We start from the raw sequence: 18,167 nt of genomic DNA, 5'->3' as shown, positions 1-18,167 counted from the left end.
GTAGAAACACCAAACCTCTCAAATGCAGTTTCTCAGGCCTGGGGGTACATATGCTGACAGTCCCTTCTGCACCAGGAATGGCTCCAGCTGACAAAGCTGAACCCCAGGACTGGCCCCTGCCCACCTGATCACACAGGGCCAGCCTGACTGCTCAGGAGCCCCTGGGCAGAGACCCTGCTCTTCATTGCACACTCATCAAGCACCGACGAGGGCTCAGCCAGGACGTTCTCCTGGAAAAAGAAAAGTGTCTCTGTGTGTGACGCGTTAAAAGGGTCTGTGGGAAATGTTTTTGATTATTGCCAGAGAAGTCTCATCTAAACCTTCGCTATCTTTTCCTCCTATGACAGGTCCTCATGCCCACAGGCAGCCAATGTCCAATAGCAGCTCCATCACCCAGTTCCTCCTCCTGCCGTTCACAGACACACAGGAGCTGCAGCTCTTGCACTTCTGGCTCTTCCTGGGCATCTACATGGCTGCCCTCCTGGGCAACGGCCTCATCATCACCACCAAGGTGATGGTGGTACTGTGCTTCTGTACTTCTTCCTGCTCAACCTCTCCGTCATCGACCTGGGCTCCATCTCCACCATTGTCCCCACAGCCATGGCCAACTCCCTCTGAGACACCAGGGCCATTTCATACTCAGGATGTGCTGCACAGCTCTTTTCATTTGCTTTCTTGATCACAGCAGAGTATTCTATGCTCTCAGTCATGTCATACAACCGCTACGTTGCCATCTGCAAACCCCTGCACTACGGGACCCTCCTGGGCAGCAGAGCTTGTGTCCACATGGCAGCAGCTGCCTGGGCCGCTGGGTTCTCAATGCTCTGCTGCACACGGCCAATACATTTTCACTGCCCCTGTGCAAGGGCAATGCCCTGGGCCAGTTCTTCTGTGAAATCCCCCAGATCCTCAAGCTCTCCTGCTCACACGCCTACCTCAGGGAACTGGGATTGTTTGTGGCTGGTATATTAGTAGCATTTATGTGGTTTGTGTTCATTGTGGTGTCGTATGTGCAGATCTTGAGGGCCGTGCTGAGGATCCCCTCTGAGCAGGGACGGCACAAAGCCTTTTCCACCTGCCTCCCTCACCTGGTCGTGGTCTCCCTGTTCGTCAGCACTGTCATGTTTGCCCACCTAAAGCCCCCCTCCATCTCCTCCCCATCCCTGGACCTGGTGCTGTCTGTTCTGTGGAACATGTTCAAGAAAGTGACCCAGAGATGAAACCCCAGTGTGCAGCTGAACAGCGTGTGTGTGCAGGGCTGGCACACAGCAGTGTTCTCTCACAGCCAGGCTCCTGCCAGAGACCTGCAGGACCAGCAGAGCAGGGGCTAGGCTGTGCCCCTGTGCACTAGACACCGCATCAAGTTTGCCCCAATCGTCATGGACTAATCCCTCACAACCTTCATTTCCAGCCCGGACCTCTCGCCCCAGTTCAGAGTGGTTCTTTGTCCTTACCTGAATAGACCCTGAATGAGTAGGTCAGATGTCCATGTTTGCATTGTACAGATGAGATGTGAGGATGAACATCCTGTATGTGAGGTGAGATGAACCCAAGTGAACGCAAATGCTGTCAGATATTCTGAGGTGCCATTTTGCACCTGGGACACGTCAACCCTGTCTGTACATACAGAGTGGGAGATGAGATGCTGAAGAGCAGCTCTGCAGAGAGGGATCTGAGGGTCTGATCAACAGCAAGTTGAACATGAGCCACCAGTGTCCCTGGAGCCAAGAGGGACCATGTCCTGGGTGTACCCAGCACAGCATGGCCAGCCGGGCAGGGAGGAGATTGTCCCGCTCTGCTCTGTGCTGGGGCGGCCTCACCTGCAGCATTCACTGCGTGCAGGGCTGGGGACACAGGATAAAAGGAGATAAAGTTACTGGAGAGTGCTCAGAAGAAGCTATGAAGTTGGTGAAGGGTTTTAAGGAAAAGCCCTATTAGGAGCAGCTGAAGTCCCTGGGTTTGTTCAGCCTGGAGAAGATGTGACTGAGGACAGAGCTCATGGGGCTGCAGGTTCCTCAGAAGGGAGCAGGGCTGAGCTCTTCTCTCTTGTCTCTGGTGACCAATGACAGAACCCAAGGGAACGGCATGAAGATGTGCCAGGGGTCAGGCATGAGGAAAAGGTTCTTCCCCAGAGGTGCTGGACACTGAACAGGCTCCACAGGGAGGTGTCACGGCCCCAACCTGACAGTGTTCAGGAAGAGGCTGGACAACGTCCTCAGACACACAGGGTGACCTGTGGGGTGTCCTGTGTAAGGACAGGAGTTGGACTCCATGATCCTCGTGGGTCCCTTTCAGCTCAGGACATTGTATGATTCTATGAAGGCCTGTGGGACAGACAGCATCCCAAGGTCATTTTACATTGGGAGGAATATCATATGGAAACCAAATGCAGCACTGGGTTGTGCTTCCTTTAACCAATGTCCACGTGTCCATTCTCCATAACGTGGGACTTCTCAGATGAGTGCAGAGCAGGGTGACACAACACAGGGCTGAGGTGCTTCCCTCAGGAGGCCAGAGGGACACTGTGACTCCTGCCTGTGTGTGTAAAAGGAACAGACTCTGTCTCTGAACATCCCTGGGTGCATGAGGAATCCATGAGGCCAGCTCAGACATGGATGCCTGACAGACACTGACATTTCTATGTGTGATTCCAGAAACAAACCACACTGGCCCAGGCACATCAGTCTCACCTGCTCCTGTTTGCTACATCATCCCTACCTATGACTCTGGATTGTGGTCTCAAAGATGCCAGAGAATTCAGAAAGGTTCTGAGGTCCTTGGAAAAGGCAGCTGTCAAACGTGTCTTCAAGAGGGGCAGGAATGAGAATGGTCAGAATTAGAGGCTACTCAGCCCAGATCCATCCCTGGGAAGAGAATGGGACAAGTCCTCCTGCAGCCATGTCCAGACACTTGGAAAACAAGGAAGGAATTGCTGAACACAAATGGGCAGGGCAAGAAGGGCACGTTGTGCACATGGAATTTCACAAGGTGTCAGACACGGTTTCCTGTGGTGTCCTTATAATGTGACTGGTGCTCTCCGGGTAAAGAAGTGGATGCTGGATGGGAAGTTGGCTTAATGATGAAGCTCAAATGTCACCAGTGGTACAAAGTGCCCACAGAGCCAGTTACCAGTGGGATCCGTCAGGGACCAGCACTTGGGCCAACACTGTTGAACATCTCTATTCTCCCCCTGTATGATGTGACACAGTGAACCTTCAGCTCCTCAGTGGATGGTGCAAAGCTGAGCAGAGGCCTTGGACAACCTCACCTGGGTCACCCTGCCCTGAGCAGGACAGTGAGACAAGATGATGTTCACATCTGAGCTGCTCTGTGATTCCAGGAATCTTTCCCTTGTAAACGTTTTGGAAGAAGGAAGAGGTGGAGGAACAAGAAAATAAAAATACAGACAGAGGAGGAGACCTAAAAGGTGTCAAATAAACAGAGCAGTTCTGTGAAGAATGTTTCTCTGCTCAGATTGTTAGCAGGAAATCCATAACCAGCTCCCCAAACTCCCTGTTCTGCTCATTGGCCCATGGGATTTCCAGCACATTTCTTTCCATCAGATTCTGCACTGAAGTTCGCACTGATTGTTACAGCTTCTTTGCAGGAATTGCTTCATGTTTCCTGGGATGGAATAGGAAAATTCATTCTCTAAATGTTTGGCTCCAAGAGTGGTGCTACAGGCAGGGCTTTGGATTTTTTGATAATGGTTGGTTCTATAAGACACCAGTCCGGACAGTGTCACGTGGGAAAGGTTTATCTCAGAGGGGCAAAAGAATGCTGGGGCAGGAATTAGCTGGGCTCATTTGGAGAGCTTTAAACTAGGCTCGAAGGGGGATGGGGTTGTAGCTGGGCTTGCCCCAGTGGGGCAGCATTCTGAAACTGATGAGGACCAGGTGGCCTCCTATGCTCCTAGGGAGAAATGGGAGTGCTCTGCTCGCTCCCTGAAATGCCTGTACACCAATGCGCGCAGCATGGGGAATAAGCAGGAGGAGTTAGAATCCTATGTTCGGCTGGGAGATTATGACCTGGTGGCAATTACAGAAACATGGTGGGACAGTTCACATGACTGGAATGTGGTCATGGATGGCTATGCCCTTTTCAGAAAAGACAGGCCAGCCAGGCGTGGTGGTGGAGTTGCTCTCTATGTGAGAGAGCAACTACAATGTACTAAATTCTGCCCAGGAGTGGACGATGAGCGAGTTGAGAGTGTATGGGTCAGGATCAAGGGGCAGGCTGGCAGGGGTGACACTGTTGTGGGCGTCTGTTACAGGCCACCAGATCAGGCTGAGGAAGTTGATGAGGCCTTCTATGGGCAGCTGAGAGTGGCCTCGCAGTCACAGGCCCTGGTTGTTGTGGGTGATTTTAACTTCCCTGATGTTTGCTGGAAGGACCATTCAGCCAGCCAGCCACAGTCCAGGAGGTTCCTCCAGTGCACTGATGAGAACTTCCTCATGCAGATGGTGGAGGAGCCGACCAGGAGAGGTGCACTGCTGGATCTCATCCTCACTAACAAGGAGGGTCTGGTCGAAGCAGTAAAGGTTGAGGGCTGCCTGGGTTGCAGTGACCACGAGATGGTGGAGTTCAGCATCTTGTGTGGCAGGAACAGCATAGCAAGTAGAATTGCAACCCTGGACTTTAGCAGGGCTAACTTTGGCCTTTTCAAGCAATTGCTGGGGGAAATCCCATGGGCAAGACTGCTTGAAGGAAAAGGGGCCCAAGAGAGCTGGATTGCATTCAGAGATTGCTTCTTCCACACTCAGGATCAGAGCATCCCCACACGTAGGAAGTCAAGGAAGGGAGCCAGGAGGCCTGCGTGGTTGAATAGGAATCTATTGGGTATGCTCAAGCAGAAGAGGAGAGTTTACAGTTCATGGAAGCAGGGGCTGGCCACTTGAGAAGAATATAAGGCTGCTGTTAGAGGATGTAGGAAGGCAGCTAGGATAGCCAAGGCCTCCTTAGAATTACAGCTGGTGAGAGGGGTCAAGGACAACAAAAAGAACTTTTTCAAATACATAGCGGATAAAACTAATACCAGAGGCAATGTAGGCCCACTGATGAATGGGGTGGGTGCCCTGGTGGCAGAAGATACAAAGAAGGCAGAGTTACTGAATGCCTTCTTTGTCTCTGTCTACTCTGCCGGAGGCTCTCCTGGGGAGCCCTGTACCCCTGAGACCCCGGATGAAGCCAGGGCAATGGAGGAGTTTGCTTTAGTTGATGAGGACTGGGTTAAGGAGCAATTAAGTAGTCTGGACATCCATAAATCCATGGGTCCAGATGGGATGCATCCACGGGTGCTGAGGGAGCTGGCTGAGGTCATTGCTGGACCGCTCTCCATCATCTTTGCCAAGTCTTGGGAAACAGGAGAGGTGCCCGAGGATTGGAGGAAAGCAAATGTCACTCCAGTCTTCAAAAAGGGCAAGAAGGAGGACCCGGGTAATTATAGACCGGTCAGCCTCACCTCTGTCCCTGGGAAAGTGATGGAACAGCTTATCTTTGGTGCCATCTCAAGGCATATCAGGGATAACAGGGTTATTAGGGGCAGTCAGCATGGCTTTACCAAGGGTAAGTCATGCTTGACCAACCTCATAGCCTTTTATGAGAATGTAACAAGGTGGATGGATGATGGCAGAGCGGTGGATGTGGTCTACCTTGACTTCAGTAAAGCCTTTGACACAGTCTCCCACAGCATCCTGGTTGCTAAGTTGCAGAGGTGTGGTCTAGACAATAGAGTAGTGAGGTGGGTTACAAACTGGCTTAAGGAGAGAAGCCAGAGAGTGGTAGTCAATGGTGCGGAGTCTAGTTGGAGGCCAGTATCTAGTGGAGTGCCTCAGGGGTCTGTACTGGGGCCAATATTATTCAATATATTCATTAACGATTTAGACGAGGGAATAGAGTGTACTATCAGCAAGTTTGCTGATGACACTAAGCTGGGAGGAGTGGCTGACACGCCAGAAGGCTGTGCTGCCATCCAGCAAGACCTGGACAGGCTGGAGAGTTGGGCAGGGAATAACCTGATGAAATTTAACAAGAAAAAGTGTAGAGTCCTGCATCTGGGCAGGAACAACCTCAGGTTCCAGTATAGGTTGGGAAATTACATATTAGAGAGCAGTGTAGGGGAAAGGGACCTGGGGGTCCTGGTGGACAACAAGATGACCATGAGCCAGCACTGTGCCCTTGTGGCCAGGAAGGCCAATGGCATCCTGGGATGTATTAGAAGGGGGGTGGTTAGTAGATCAAGAGAGGTCCTCCTTCCCCTCTACTCTGCCCTGGTGAGACCCCATCTGGAATATTGTGTCCAGTTCTGGGCCCCTCAGTTCAAGAAGGACAGGGAACTGCTGGAGAGGGTCCAGCGTAGGGCAACCAAGATGATTAAGGGAGTGGAGCACCTCCCTTATGAGGAAAGGCTGAGGGAGCTGGATCTCTTTAGTTTGGAGAAGAGGAGACTGAGGGGTGACCTTATTAATGTTTATAAATATATAAAGGGTGAGTGCCATGAGGATGGAGCCAGGCTCTTCTCGTTGGCAAACAATGATAGGACAAGGGGCAATGGGATCAAGCTGGAACACAAGAGGTTCCACTTAAATTTGAGAAAAAACTTCTTCTCAGTAAGGGTGACAGAGCACTGGAACAGGCTGCCCAGGGGGATTGTGGAATCTCCTTCTCTGGAGACATTCAAGACCCACCTGGACATGTTCCTGTGCAACCTCACCTAGGCATTCCTGCTCCAGCAGGGGGATTGGACTGGATGATCTTTTGAGGTCCCTTCCAATCCCAAACATACTGTGATACTGTGATACTGTGAAGCTCAAAGCAGAGTGAGAGCTGAGAGGCTCTGAATGAGCCAAGAGTGAGAGGTGAAGAACCTCTGGGGAGGGATGGAAAGTGCAAATGTCCAGACAGGCTTCTGAAGAGATGAGTTCAGACACGGTGAGCTGGGTAAGGACAGCTGGAAACTCCTGCATGTCCAGGGGATCAAACACACGTAGTGATAGACAGAGTTCTGGCACTGCCAGCACAGGGAAAGGCCAACGGTTCATCTCCCACAGTCCATACACATGCTGAAAATTCATATTTTGGCAGCATAGAAATTCCACAGACATTTTATTGGAAATTTTGAATTATTTCATCTGATGAAAAAAAGAGTGGGTGGTGTTTTGTTCTTTCTGTAGTTGTTGGTTTGTTTTTTTAAGTTTTGAGGGGAATTTTCAGGTTTTTGGGCTGTACTCCACGATCTCACTGTAAGCACCCCTGTGTACCTGAGGTGTTTTCCTGGGACAGACAGGTATCAGACCAGACTGTTAGAACGATGGTGCTTTCATTATTTACAATTAGTATTCAACACTTGTGGATCTAATTAGAGAAGCTTCAGGACGGTAGGTGAAGAGGCAGATATGTGAAGAGCACTTGGATGATGTGATTGAAGAATATTCCAGTTGATAATAGAGAATCATAGAATTATTTCAGTTGGAAAAGACCCTCAGGACCATTGAGTCCAACCTCACCCTAAATATAGAACTAAACTGTGTCCTTAAGAACCTCGTCTAAACATCTTATAAACCCCTGCAGGAATGGTGACTCCAACACTGCCCTGAGTTGCCTGCTCCAATGCCTGACAACCCTTTCCAGGAAGAATTTTTTCCTAATATTTAATCTGAACCTTCCCTGGCACAATTTGAGTCCATTTCCTCTCGTCCTATGACTTGCTACTTGGGAGAAGAGACCAACCCCCTCCATGTTCAACCTCCTTTCAGGCAGTTGTGGACAGCGAGAAGGTCTCCCCTCAGCCTCCTGTTCTCCAGCTGAACCCACCAGTTCCCTCAGCCGCTCCTCATCACACTTGTGCTCCAGGCACTGAGCAGCTTCATCACCTACTCTGCACTCTCTCTGGTGCCTCCATGTCCTTCTTATGATGAAGGGACCAAACCTGAGCACAGGATTCAAGATGCGACCTCATCAGCGCTGAGAACAGTGGCACAATCACGCTAGTCCTGCTGGCCACACCATTCCTGATACAAGACAGGATGCTGGTGGCCCTTTTGGCCACCTGGGCACACACAGGCTCATGTTCAGCTGCTGTCGATCAACACTCCCTGATCCCTTTCCACCAGGCAATTTTCCAGCCACTCTTCCCTGAGCCAGGGGTTGTTGTGACTCAAGTGCAGGACCCGGCACTTGGTCTGGTCAAACCTCATACAAATGGCCTCAGCCCAATGATTCAGCGGGTCCAGATCCCTCTGCATGGCCTTCCCACCCTCCAGCAGATCAACATTCCCACCTAACTTGATGTCATCTGCAAACTTAATGAGGGTGCACTCAATCCCCTGATCCACATAACTGATAAAGCTTAAATAGAACTGAGTCAAATACTGAGCCCTGGGGACACCACTTGTGACCGGACACCAACTGGATTTGGCTCTGATCACCACAATTCTTTTGGTCCAGCCTTCCATTGCGCATACACCATCCAGGCCACGAGCTGCAGCTTCTCCAGGAGATGCTGTGGGACACGGTGTCAAAGGCTTCACTGCAGTCTAAGGACACAACACCCACAGCCCGTGTGGCGGATTCACTGCCCACGACAGACTTTCCCTCATCTGCTCAGCGGTCACCTTGTCACAGAAGGAGATCAGGCTGGTCAAGCAGGACCTGCCTTTCATCAAGCCATGCTGATTGGGCCCCATTGCTCGTCTGTGTGTGTGACCTCACAGTCCTTTCCCAGCCATGTTCCTGTTGTTGGCCAATCCCCTGCAGAGGCAGAAGTGACCTAACAGTGCCCCTCACAGCCATTGGTTCCTACTGGACTACGAGTTCCTGAGACACAAGTGACCACACGGCATCGTACCCACCATCACCCTCCTTGTAGTCCAGTGTGTGAGCAGATCAAACTGAGCTGCTTTCCTCAAATTTATCTGATACATTTCCTATCAGGGGTTTGAGTGGAGAAACGTTCCTCAGAGGAGCTGCTGTATTTACTCTGGAGCATTTTATATCTCCAAGGAAAAGATTCATGGAATCCTACAATAACGCAGGTTGGAAGAGATCCCTGAACACCATCTCTGTCCCACTGACCTTTATGGCACCTCAAGGAACAGCTGATGGCATTTGTGCTCCCTTGGGTTCATCTCACCACATGCACACACTGGACATGCACATGATGTGTGTGTTTACATCTCATCTGGACAATGAAAACAGGGACTTTTGACCTAGTGTTTCATAGAATAATAGAATGTCCTGAGTTGGAAGGACCCACAAGGATCTTGGAGTCCAACTCCTGTCCCTGCACAGGACACCCCACAGGTCACCCCGTGTGTGTGAGGATGTTGTCCAGTCTCGTCTTGAACACTGTCAGGATGGGGCCGTGACACCTCCCTGGGGAGCCTGTTCAGTGTCCAGCACCTCTGGGTCAAGAACCTTTTTCTCATGTCCAACCTAAACCTCCCCTGACACATTTTTCTTCCATTCCTTTGGATACTGTCATTGGTTATCACAGAGAACAGATCAGTACCTTCCCTTTCTTCTCCCCTTGTGAGGAAGCTGTAGCCACCATGAGGTCTCCTTTGAGTCTTTTCTTCAGCTCTGATGCTCAGAAACCCCTTGGTTTGCTTTATGAAGCAGTAAGGAGGAGCCATGAGCCCCAGGCAATGGGAAGGGGGATCCTGTCCCTCACAAACGGCTCAGGGCTCTTCCTGGGACCATGGGATGTGGGTGTGCAAGGCCCAGGGAAGGACAACACTGGGACAACAACTTCCAGCTTCCCCATGCAAGGAGGCAGCGAGGCCCCAGTGCCATGGGGACAACAGGTCTGTTCCTGGGCCTCAGTTGCCGAGACAACTGCCCTGGCCAAGGGGACACAGACCTGGGTTCTGTGGGTCCCTTCCAGCCTTACAGCGCCCTTTGCCATCTCCACCACAGGCTGTTCCACACGGTGCTGCCCTTGCCCCTCTTTCTCTGCAGGCTGCAGACACCCATCTCGCTTCCCACCTGCTCTCACCCAGCATTTCTGCACCTTCACTGCTGTGTCTGCACCCTCACTGGCTGCTCTTTGGAACACAAACCATGGGATGATCCAGCTCCCTCTGGGTCACCTCTTGTACCACAGCACTGCCCTTCCAGTGACATTTCTTACTCCTCGTATCCAGTCCTTCACCTTCCAAACTGTACTTTCTCATATTTTTTTTTTCTGTTTCCTTCTTATTCCCACTATCAAGAAAAGCTCGACCATCTCATAAACTGCCCTTCATGTAGGGAACTCAACCCGTTAGGCTCCTTGTGGTCTTTTACTTGACCATAGAGAAGTCACCTCACCACGATCTTCTAAATCCCATGAGTGCTGCTGACCTTTCAGCTTCTCTGACGGACACGACCATGTTCCTTCTGCTGTCCCGTCATGCTCTCAGGTGGGATGGACATGACAACCCGTCTCTCTTCCTGGGTAGAGCCTGTGGGTTCCTTGGCAGAGGTTCTTTCCCAGCCATGTCCCTGCTGCTGGGCTGTCACCTCCAGACACAGAACTGACCCCACAGTCCCCTTTCACAGCCACACGCTTCTGACTGGATTATGAGTGTCTGAGACACAAGTGACCTCATAATACCACACACACCCATCCCCCTCCTTAGCACCCAGGACCTGACCAAGACTGAACCGTGCTCTACACAGTCCTACCCCTGCCCCTCTTTCCCACAGGCTGTAGACACCCATCTTGCTTCCTCACCTTGTTCAAATTATTCAAATATATTTCCTACTAACAAAGATAGTGAAAAGCTCTCCTCACTGGAACTGCTGTACTTCTGTTAAAACAGCACATATGTCCTCTTTTGCCTTTTTTTTTTTTTTTTTCTTTCCCTATTCTTCCACCTATTCTCTCTCCAGAAACCTCTCCAAGGCAAAAAATTCTGTCAAATCACAGGATAACTCAGGTTTGCAGAGAGCCCTTGTCTCACTCATCTTGTCTCACTCTCCTGCTCAGGGCAGAGTGAACCAGGTGAGGCTGCTCAAGGCCTCCACCCAGGTTTGCATCATCCTCAAAGGCACTAAAGATTCACTCTGTTGCATCATAGAAGGGGAGAATAAAGATGCTCAACAGTGTTGTCCAAGTGCTGGTCACTGAGGGATGACACCAGTAACTGGCTGCACACAGGACTTTGTACTACTGGTGATATTTGTGCTGGATGGTTCAGCCAATTTCCCACCCAGCATCCACTTCTTGAACCCCATCAGCACCACTCTGGCCTGAAGGACACCATGGCTGAGCCTTGCAAACGTCCTGTACACAACATGCCTTTCTTTCCTCTGTCAGTTTGGATTCAGCAATCCCTTCCTTGTCCTTCACATTCCTGGAAATGACTGCAGGAGGCTTGTCCCATCCCCTTCCCAGGGAGGGAGGGAGGGTGGCCAGACTGTTATTCTCCATGTTCCTGTTTGTGCTCTTCTTGAAGATGGGACTGAGTTCTGAATTTTTTAAGGACCCAGAACCTCTCTGGTTTCTATGGCACTTTTAGGAGCACAATGCGGAATCAAGGGCAAGGGTGATGTAGCAGACAAGAGCACTTGCAATGGTCCTTTCCAAGGCAGCTGAAATGAATCTCACTGATCCAGTGGGGTTGTTCTTGGAGTCACACACAGACAATATCAGGCATCCATGTGTGAGCTGACCTTATGGGCTCCGTATGCACCCAGGGATGTTCAGACACAGAGTCTGTCCCTTTTACACACAGCGGCAGGACTAACAGTGTCCCTCTGGCCTCCTGTTGCCACTCCCAAAGGACGGGAGACACCTCAGCCCTGTGGTGTGTCACCTGCTCTGCACTCATCTGACATGTCCCACGTCATGAGGAATGGACACAAGGACCTCAGTTCAAGGAAGCACAACCCAGTGCAGCATTCAGGTGATTTCCCATAGGTTGTTCCTCCCAATATGAAGTGACCTCAAGACCTCATCTGTCTCACAGGCCTTCACGGAAAGGAAAGGAATAGTTGATGGTGTTTGAGCTCACTCAGGTTCATGTCACCTCACGATGTGCGTGCTCACATCTCATCTGTACAAGGCAAACATGGACTGCTGAACTATTCATTGAGTGTCCATCCATGGAGAGAAAACAGCCTCTGTGGGTGAGAACCTAGTGCTGGAAATGGTGGTTGTGAGGGGCCAGTCCATGGTGATTGACCTGAGGCTCCTTTTATGAGGTGTCCAGTGCACAGGGGCACAGCCTAGCCCTGCTCTGCTGGTCCTGCAGGTCTCTGGCAGGAGCCTGGCTGTGAGAGGACACTGCTGTGTGCCAGCCCTGCACACACTGTTGAGCTGTACAATGGTGTTTAATCTGAGGGTTACTTTCTTGGACACGTTATTGAGAAAAACTTTGTAAGAAGATGAAGACTTGAACCTTCCAGCTCTGCCCATAGGAGATCACCTTTCTGTCTGGAAGGGCTGTTGTGGGGCCAGCTCTGTCACAGCAGTGCCCATTGCCTGTCCCTGTCTGCGCTCACAGCACTGACACACAGCAGGACGGTGACCAAGCTGCCAGAGCACTCAGGCCTTGCACCAACACCAGGGATGAGAAGGAGAGTGTGGAGTGGAAGCAGAATAGCTCTGGAAGAACAAGCGCTGCTGCTCCCTGGCAGTGCTGCCAGGGTGGACTCTGTTCCCCTCCTCCCATGGACACAGGAACCATCCCTGCAGCTACAAACAGGCCTTGGTGAAAGGATCTCAGGAAAAAATACATGCCGCAGGGACTTTTAATGTGTTGAAACACACATAGAGCACAGCTCCTCATTTACACAGCTCCTCAATGAGGAAAGAAGACAGTGAATTAGAAAGGGCATGACAATATTATCACACGTAGAAAACCACAAGCGGCAACAAAAAAAAACAGAAAACAGGTTGGACCTGCAACAATTTACACTGTAACTGTTATGCAGAAGATGATGGGCAGTTTATTGCTTCAGAAAATAATCCAGACATCAGTTTCCACAGGGCATCCTTGAGCTCCTGGTTCCTCATGCTGTAGATGAGGGGATTTACTGCTGCAGGAAACACCGAGTACAGAACAGACACCACCAGGTCCAGCCATGGGGAGGAGATGGAGGGAGACTTCAGGTGGGCAAAAATGACAGTACTGAGGAACAGGGAGACCACGGCCAGGTGAGGGAGGCAGGTGGAAAAGGCTTTGTGCCGTCCCTGCTCAGAGGGGATCCTCAGCACGGCCCTCAAGATCTGCACATAGGACACCACAATGAACACAAAACATCCTAAAAAGACAAAAGTACTGAAAACAAGAATTTTAAATTCCCTGAGATAGGCATCTGAGCAGGAGAGCTTAAGGATCTGGGAAACTTCACAGAAGAACTGTTCAATGGTATTACCTTGGCAGAGTGGCAGTGAAAATGTATTGGTTGTGTGCAGCAGAGCATGGAGAAACCCAGCGGCCCAGGCAGCTGCTGCCATGTGGACACAAGCTCTGCTGCCCAGGAGGGTCCCGTAGTGCAGGGGTTTGCAGATGGCAACGTAGCGGTCGTACGACATGATGGTGAGAAGAGAATACTATGCTGCTGTCAAGAAGGCAAATGAAAAGATCTGTGCAGCACATCCTGAGTATGAGATGGCCCTGGTGTCCCAGAGGGAGTTGGCCATGGATTTGGGGACAATGGTGGAGATGGAGCCCAGGTCGATGACGGAGAGGTTGAGCAGGAAGAAGTACATGGGGGTGTGGAGGTGCTGGTCCCAGGCTATGGAGGTGATGATGAGGCCATTGCCCAGGAGGGCAGCCAGGTAGATGCCCAGGAAGAGCCAGAAGTGCAAGAGCTGCAGCTCCTGTGTGCCTGTGAACGGCAGGAGGAGGAACTGGGTGATGGAGCTGCTGTTGGACATTGGCTGCCTGTGGGCATGAGGACCTGTGCAAGGAGGAAAGGACAGTGACAATTTAGGGAAGACTTCTCTGGGAAAAATAAACATGCTGTTTCTCACAGAAAACCCCCTCCCTGATGGAGGGATGTTTCAGCTCATTCTGTTTCTACCAACTGAAAAATAGAGTTCATCACAGTTTAAAATGGAGGTTGGGCATTTAGTTTCCAATGAACACAGCTCTGGGGCAAAAACCCTAAATTGGTATCAGAACAAAAACTGACCCACATGCCCACTCCAACCCCAGAGAGCAAGAGCACCAGGGACAGGCGGAGAAGCAGGGAAGGACACTGCAGTGCTACCAGAAAATAAAGCAAGGACAGAAAGGCAGACGGGTATGCTGTGGAACCTTCTCCTGACCCGGCTGTGCTGCTGCCACCCACATAATGACACTGTAGAGCAAGGACTTTTAGCACCTTTTTTGTGTACCACTTTCCAGGAACCCTTCACCTGGAGGTCCAGCTGCTGAGGTGGAGACTCGTGACCTGGACCCCATGGCTTTGGGGCAGAGGGTCTGCTCGGGAGGAGAGGAGTCCAGGAGTTGCACTGGGAAATGTGTCTGCACTGCAGGGGATGGCAGGGGTTCCTGAATCCCCTCCCCAGCATTTCTGGTCCACCTCCCTCTCCCTGCCCATGTCTGTGCTGCCTGCAGCTGTGTGTCTGTCCCTGGTCTGCTCCCTGTCAGTGTCACAGACCCCGTCCCACGTGCTGTGTGCTCAGCTCTGTCCTGCTCACACCTCCTGGCACTGCCCAGGGGCAGCTCTGTGTGTGCAGGGGCCCAGGAGCAGCTCAGACACGTCCTAACGAGAACTGAAGTCTCAGTGTCTGCTCCAAAGAGAGAAATAAATCCCCATCTCCCACTGCACACTCAGCCAATCAAGAGTGGAAAACTGAAAGCACAGACTCCTTCCCTTGTGGCTGTTTCTGTATTGATGTCGTTGTTCAGAAGGACCCTCTGCCATGTCTGTGGGGAGATCTGGAGCTCTGAGCAGCCCTGACCCACACAGCCCCCTTCAAGCCCACAAGCTCCCTGCCTGCCCTGCCGGGGGTCGCTCCTTTCCCCCACAGCTGCTGCCATGGGATCTCCCGGGCAGGCTGAACGCTGACCCTGGCAGGCGGCAGAGTCCCTGCCCGGCACAGCCCTGGGGTGCAGGGACCCTGCTCTGCAGGACAGCCCTGGGCACCCCTGGGTGCTCCCCCTGCAGTCACCCTCAGCAGAAGCTGCCGTCATGCCCTGTCCCTCTTACAGTGCAGCAGGGAAGCGCTGCTCTGGACCATGTTCTCATCCTCTACATGAGAAATACTGTGAGAGAGACCTGACAGATCCTGTAAACTGTGGGATGTATCATCTTTAGATTCCTCCAGGAAATGCAGCTGCATTGTCCTATAGCCAGAGACTTACCGTGTTAGAACTGTCAAGATATGTCTCTCAATGAGCCCTCAGCAACCAACCCCCCACATTGCCTTTCCCCTCTCTGTGCCTGGCTCCTGTGCCCTCGGTGCTGCAGGCAGAGCCCTCAGCCCTGCTGCGTGTGCAGAGGAGCTGCTCCTGGGCAGAGCTGTCTCTCTGCAGCGCTGCCACTGCCATCAGCTCCCTGTGTCCCAGGAGCCCAGCCCAGCTCAGCAGCACAGGAACAGCCCATGATGTCCCTTTCTCTGTCCCCTCTGGGCTCCTCCAGGTGTCCCTGCGGCTCCAGGGGCACAACTTTGAACTTGAAGTCATCAGTGATGTTGATTCTCTCTCCTCTGAAGAGACACTTCTTTCCAGCATTGTATTTTGCATTTTAAAAAATAAACTGGTATGACAATCATCTTTCTTGTCCCATCATTAGACAGGACACCAGGAATGTTACAACAAAGGGTCTAATTTCTCCAGGATAGGGGAGGAATATCTTCAGTTGAATGACTTCAGGCATTCTGTCCTGGTTTTACACTCCTAGGTCTAGAGAGACATTCATCAGTCTTTGGCCATGTCATGTCTGTGCTCTGATTCAAAGCCTTTGCACACATGGGCTCTTGGACACTTGGTACCAGGTTTCTTGTGGCAGGTCAGAGCTGGGCTGGTGCCACAGCTGGGGTGGCTCAGCCCAGATGTGAGGCCATGTCCTCAGCCAGGGACCTGACTGGGGAGCTGGAGCTGTCAGTGCTGCAGACAGAGCTGTGACACGGATGGAATGAACTGCCAGGCAGGGTGGCAGGAGTGAGTTCATCTGGTCCTCAAGGACAGCAGCAACAGTCCAGATCAAAACCCAGTCTAAACATGTAAAGAGGTTTACGCAGGGTGGATTGTGCCTGTCCATCTTCTTTGCTTTCTGTGAGGAAACAACGGGGTTGCTGGATGTGGGGAAAATAGTTATGGTGTTTTACTTGCAAGTCAGCAAGGCATCCATCATCATCCCCTGCAATATTCATGTGTCCAAGGCAGGATATTATGGTCTGCTTTGATGTTCAAGTAAATGGCTATAAAGCAAGCTGGATGGTTGTGCTTAGAAGGACAGTAGGTAAAAGGAGAAACTTTCCAGTCATGAGGACAGTCCAGCACTGGAAGCTGTTTCCCAGGAGTGCGCACTCATTCTGTCCCAGAAAGTGACCAAGATGTGTTTGGATAAAGCCCTGAGCAATCTGGTCTGACCCTGCTGTGAGCAGGAGGTTGGTCAAGACACCTCCTGAGGTCCCTTTGAGCCTGAATTACGCTGTCCTTCCTTCTTCTTCATGTTTTCCATTTAGGGACAGCTCTCAGGTTCTCCCTGAGCACAGGAATAATTCAGAGAAGGTCTAGGGCTGCATTACAAGTGCCCCCAAACAGCCCTGACCACAACTTTTGCATCCTTTTTCTTTTGCCCTGACCCAAGATCTTCTTTTTTCTTGTCCTAATGCCTTTCCAGAAAGAATAGCCCATCTTGTTAACCCTTTCAGAGTAGGCTGTTCAAGAGGTGTCAGCATCCATGTACAGAGTCTGCACGACAGCCAGACATCAAATCCATCATTACAGAAATGGAGACGAGGCTCTTGACCAGCTCCTTGCACCGAGCAATTGGCACAACTTGTCTGCTGAGATTCCAGGGAACACCTGAACTTTAAGAACCACGAAGTTTTAGTCCTCAGTGAGTATCCTGGTTCATCTCCTGACCCATGTGGTGCTTCAGGCTGTGAAGAGAATCAAAACCAACCCCTTGACTGGGCTAGTTCCATTTTACATGGTGCCAAACAGGGCAGACAAATGGGGCATATAACTCCAATCTCTGCTGCACAGTTGGGACTTCAGAGATTAGAAATATAGGGCATGATGTTATCACAGTATCACAGTATGTTCTGGATTGGAAGGGACCTCAAAAGATCATCTAGTCCAATCCCCCTGCTGGAGCAGGAACGCCTAAGTGAGGTTGCACAGGAACATGTCCAGGTGGGTCTTGAATGTCTCCAGAGAAGGAGACTCCACAACCCCCCTGGGCAGCCTGTTCCAGTGCTCTGTCACCCTTACTGAGAAGAAGTTTTTTCTCAAATTTAAGTGGAACCTCTTGTGTTCCAGCTTGATCCCATTGCCCCTTGTCCTATCATTGTTTGCCAACGAGAAGAGCCTGGCTCCATCCTCATGGCACTCACCCTTTATATATTTATAAACATTAATAAGGTCACCCCTCAGTCTCCTCTTCTCCAAACTAAAGAGACCCAGCTCCCTCAGCCTTTCCTCATAAGGGAGGTGCTCCACTCCCTTAATCATCTTGGTTGCCCTACGCTGGACCCTCTCCAGCAGTTCCTTGTCCTTCTTGAACTGAGGGGCCCAGAACTGGACACAATATTCCAGATGGGGTCTCACCAGGGCAGAGTAGAGGGGAAGGAGGACCTCTCTTGATCTACTAACCACCCTCCTTCTAATACATCCCAGGATGCCATTGGCCTTCCTGGCCACAAGGGCACAGTGCTGGCTCATGGTCATCCTGTTGTCCACCAGGACCCCCAGGTCCCTTTCCCCTACACTGCTCTCTAATATGTAATTTCCCAACCTATACTGGAACCTGGGGTTGTTCCTGCCCAGATGCAGGACTCTACACTTTTCCTTGTTAAATTTCATTAGGTTATTCCCCGCCCAACTCTCCAGCCTGTCCAGGTCTTGCTGGATGGCAGCACAGCCTTCTGGCGTGTCAGCCACTCCTCCCAGCTTAGTGTCATCAGCAAACTTGCTGATAGTACACTCTATTCCCTCGTCTAAGTCGTTAATGAATATATTGAATAATACTGGCCCCAGTACTGACCCCTGAGGTACTCC

General features: G+C 51.2%; 1 pseudogene across 1 annotated transcript; it reads right to left on the bottom strand.

Moving 5' to 3' along the window:
- Positions 1 to 12,910: 12,910 nt before the first annotated feature.
- On the bottom strand, positions 12,911 to 13,867 carry LOC308052548 (olfactory receptor 14I1-like; annotated as a pseudogene). Its single transcript has one exon. The product of its transcript is annotated as an olfactory receptor 14I1-like (transcript).
- Positions 13,868 to 18,167: the final 4,300 nt, after the last annotated feature.

The sequence above is a fragment of the Nesoenas mayeri genome (genome assembly GCF_963082525.1).
Source record: "Nesoenas mayeri genome assembly, contig: SCAFFOLD_35, whole genome shotgun sequence".
NCBI classification, from domain to species: Eukaryota; Metazoa; Chordata; class Aves; order Columbiformes; family Columbidae; genus Nesoenas; species Nesoenas mayeri.
The sequence above is the reverse complement of the archived record's forward strand: the minus strand, read 5'-3'. Positions and strand labels throughout refer to the sequence as shown.